Source organism: Nannospalax galili, unplaced genomic scaffold (assembly GCF_000622305.1).
Source record: "Nannospalax galili isolate Female #2095 unplaced genomic scaffold, S.galili_v1.0 scaffold537, whole genome shotgun sequence".
NCBI lineage: Eukaryota > Metazoa > Chordata > Mammalia > Rodentia > Spalacidae > Nannospalax > Nannospalax galili.
The window spans coordinates 1096043-1100745 of NW_008339916.1; positions in this window are offsets into that span (position 1 = coordinate 1096043).

Sequence of the window (4703 nt, forward strand, 5' to 3'; positions counted from 1 at the left end):
TTTGTCAATATTCCTTTGGATGCATAGCAGATCAAGAACTATATATCTAGGTAAAGTTTATCTGAGAACAACTGGTCTTTGCCTAAGATTTATCTACATGAAACACATAATTAAAAATACCAGAATGGTGGAACTAACCTTCTTGGGTGTTTAACAGAAATACTTTGAGGTCTATAATAATTTGGTCAGAGGTACATAAAGGACACTTTTTGCTCCTTGCCCTCCTTGGTCTACTAGTTCCAGGGGACTATGAGCATCTCTCAAAATGTCCTATAATGGTGGTGGGTCACCTGTCCTCTTGATCAAGGAGGCCGAGGAGACCTCACCAGATGGATGTGACCCAGTGTCCAGTCTACAAAGAGGAGGGTCAACACAGAGGGAACACTTCCTCCATCCTTCTGCGTGAAGCCAGCCATAGTTGAGCAGGACCTTTGACTTACCTTCACATAGGCAGAACTGGTAAAAGAAAGGTGCCAGGGGCTCCTCCCAAGCCCATGTGGCCACCTGAGGAACAGGTCCTCAAACGACCTTAAGAGTAAAAATAAATCGGTTATCTGGACCAACTGTATGGCCTTAAACACCCAAAAGGGAAGTATAACCAAAGATTAAAGGGGCCAATATAATTTCATAAGAGTCCATATGTATAGCTAAAGGCTACATAATAAGCAACAATGCCAGACAGGCAATACCTTCTTTTGAGTTGTTGGCCAGGGTGGCCAAAAGGATTCCCAGATAGTAACCCAGCATAGAATTGGGAAATTGAACAACAGACCCTAAAACCATGTGTTAATCTTAGTGGGGCTGTAATCACCTTGTTTGCTACAGGCTACCCGGAAGAAAACCATTGCGGTATTATTGTCCTTTAGAACTGTCCTTAATTAAGGCAAGGAGGTCAAGCCTTTGTATTGCCATACTGATCAGTCACTTGATGCAAGTTGTTACTTCGGGAAGTATACAAATTTGGGTGAAGTCATTTTTTCAAGTAATCCTCAAGTCACAGCTCAGTACTCAGTTGTGAACCATTAGCAACCATCACTCCTTAAAAAATGAGAAAGGTGGCAGCTGAGGGCCTGGGGCTGCGAGTGGGAAGACCTCAGTTGGGGCATCTGCTCCGAGGGTCTACCAAAAGCTGCCTCTGCCTGAGGGAACCCGAGGTGGGGGGACTTCTGGCAGGGGCGGGAAGTGGCATCCAAGGAAGAGCTAGGCCCTGGGCAGCTGAGGAGAGAAGCAGGTCCTGAGGAGAAGCTGAGGAAAAGCTCTGGAGTAGTGGCACGAGAGGAGAAGCAACTCTTGAGAAGGAGCAGCTCCTGAGGAAAAGCTGAGGAGACGCAAGCAGTCTTCTGGGCCTGTGGGTGGAGGCTTTGGGCAGATTGAGCAGGCTCCCACCATGCAGTGCTCAGCGGCTGAATGTCGTACAGTCACTGGCCCCCCTGTCCACACCCGCGTCCACACCGGGAGCCTGCTCTGGGGTCGAGTTTGCTTGTCGGCTGGCATGGATTGGGGCGTTGGGGGTTTGCAGTGTGCTGAGCATCTAAAGACTGTCCGGGGAAAAGGCGGGAAAGTGCTTGCAGGAGCTGAAGCCAGTACTCTGACTGCACCCAGGTGTGAGCAGGCAGGAGACAGCCTGCCACGTAGTGGCCAAGAGACTTGTGCCAGGGTGGTCTGTGGGACGATCCAGGCGCACACGCTGTCTCTGGCGTCTACACAGCGTGCTGTGCACACCAATACTCTCCTTGTTATTAGCAGTTCCCTGTCTTTAGGGACCTGTGTGGACTTTGAGTGGGAAATATTCTACAGACTTTTTAAAAAATATATTTTTATTTTATGTGTATCCGTAAATTGCACCAGTGTAGTGCAATGCCCATGGAGGACAGAGGAAGGTGTTGTATTCCCTGTAACTGGAGTTACAGATGGCTGTTAGCTGCCATGTGGGTGCTGGGATTCGAACCTGAGTCCTCTACCAGAGCAAGCAATGCTCTTGACCACTGAGCCAGCTCTCCAGCCCCAACACAGGGTCTTGCTGTGTAGCCCAGTCTGGCTTCAATCATCCTCCTGCTTGAGCCCCCCATGTAGCTGAGCTCTTGATGCTGGGGTTGGAGGTGTGCACTGTGACCAGCCCTGGTTTGCTTTTAGTGGGATTTAAAGTCTGATTCTATTTAGATACTGAGTTTTCCACAGCACCTACCTCAGCTTTGTTAAAAATAAAGTGATTTCTTGGCAAAAAGAAAGGCTTACACACTCTGCAATCTCTTATTCTTTAAAACTTGGCCACTTATGCTGTGGTCTTCTATGTGCATCCATGGCTGGGACCATTATGGAAGCAGGGACAGAAAGGTTTTAAGAGCTAGGACTGGCTCATGAACACAGGCAATCAGGGGCTTTCAGGCCACTGGAAACTTGTACATGTGAAATTGTGGCAATGGTGACATCGAGTAAGAGCCCATGACATCCCAATTAAGCAAAGACCTAGAGGGGAGGAGAGAAATGGGTGGCGGGCCCTAGACTGAGAATTATTGGAGACTGATTGTTACTGGGTGAGGGAGAGTATGCCTTACCTATGATCTCTAGATGGACTGACTAGACTCCAGTGGACCAATTACACTGAAGGACATTGGGGTACAAATGCTTGACTGGATAGACTTATGGCAGAATAAATGAAGTCCAGTGGGAGCAGGAGGGGCATGGATGAGGGAGGGGTCTAAATTTGATTAAGATTTGTGTGACATTATAAAAGCTCAATAAAAAAGTTTTAAAAATGAGAACGACAACTGCCCTGGTCATAATGAGTGTATATGGATACAGCTCTGCACTATGTACTCCAATTGATAAAGTCACTAGTAGGCTGAGATTATAGATTGCACTGTAGTTACGGAGGTTTCTTTTCAAGCTCATGTTTTTCCACCAGTACACTTTAAAAGAGAATGAACCAGTAATGGTATTTTTTCAGTCGATAAGTATTTATGGAACATCTATTATGCCCAGCACTATGTTAGGTACTGTAGATACAGTCATAAACATTTTGCACTTGAAAGAATAAAATCATCCCCTTTAGTCCTGCCAGATGGAGACCGAGAATTAGAATCATCCTTGACTTAGAATTAAGTCATTATGAACACTATTTTCAAAGCTTCAGCTGCATCATTCCGTAGTTAAGGAAAGGACATAAAGAAGTATATGGCTCAGCAAACAAGTTATTTCCTTTTCCCAGTTGACTAAAAGAATCGAAAGGGAACTCTGTATTATGGCAATGAAGAGGGAGAAACTAACATTTCTCTGCTTAATATAGTGATCTGGCATCAGCCTGAAAGAGGGAGTCTTGAAAATTATGTGGTCGTTGATAGGCTGAGACTACACAATGCTTCAGAATTAGTAACTGCTTTTTTTTTTCTTTACTTTGGTTGACTTTAGTAAGGCAAAATTTACAAATAGTTTATTTTGCTAATTTGAAGTGTACAATTTGGTAAGGTTTGATAAATGATTATAGTCCTGTTACCACAACTAAATGCGAATAATATTTATATCTCACAAACTTCCTTATAGTTTATCAGTTCCTCACTGATCAGAATCTGGCACTGGGATTTTTTTCTCTTGTAATTTCAAGTAAAGAAAATTATACAAAATGCAGTCTCTATGTCTTATTGTTGTTACCTTTGAGATTCACCAACAGAGACATATCAACATATTCATTGAATCATTATTGATCACTGAAAACAATTCAAATGCTCATTAGCTATCAAAAGAATAATGATTTAACGTATAATCCTAAAATGGAATACTATTCAGCAAAATAACACAGCCAACTATTAACACATAAGGAGCTTCTATTCTATATGTACAACAAGTTATCTGTTTCTCTTACTGGTAAGCTGAGTTTCATGCTTATATGCCCTTTGTGTTAGAACAATGTTTCAGACTCTCAGTTAGTCAAGAAGAGACAAATAGTAATTACACTTAGATTTCCCCAGGAATGAGTCTTTTGCTATTGCTCTATGTATACTCACTTGTAAACAACATATACTGTTTCATGAGTTATCTAGACAGGATTAGGAAGAATCTGTGTGACAAACATAAATTCTGTAAAAGAGATGGAGATTGAACAGTGTCCATTGGTATTGTATTTGGTAAAGCATTATGGATATTTTATTTGTCTATAATAAACATTTTAAATATATACATCAAGTCAATTTACACTTGATTAAGTTCATTGGAATACACCTCAAATTTCTCATACACTTTTAAAATGCACTGAATACATAACATTTCAATCTTATAATTTATTTTTTAACAGAAAGTCTTACTTTTATGGAAACTAGCAAAAATCCAAAGAATTACCAAAACTGTATCTATAAACAGGAATCCATGCTCATCGGTTAATGTTTGGAGTTTATGTAGTCCATTAGTTGAGACCAGTGAAGTATTGTACATTAATATTTACTTTTATGTATGTATTATCTAGGAATTTAAATATTCCCTCCCAGTGGGAGTTTCCTTAAAACTTAGGTATTATTGAAATTTGTATCAGCTTGAAATCTTGTTCTTTCTACAACTTATGTCTAAAGTGTTTTCAGCAATAAGGTATTATGTTCAAGTTCAGATGGGTAACCAAGAACAGAAGCAATGATCAGCATCATTTGAGGGTCTACAGGTCCCCCAGTCAACAGATTCAAAAGAGGGAGCCCATTCCTGTCACTTGCCTTTTTTTC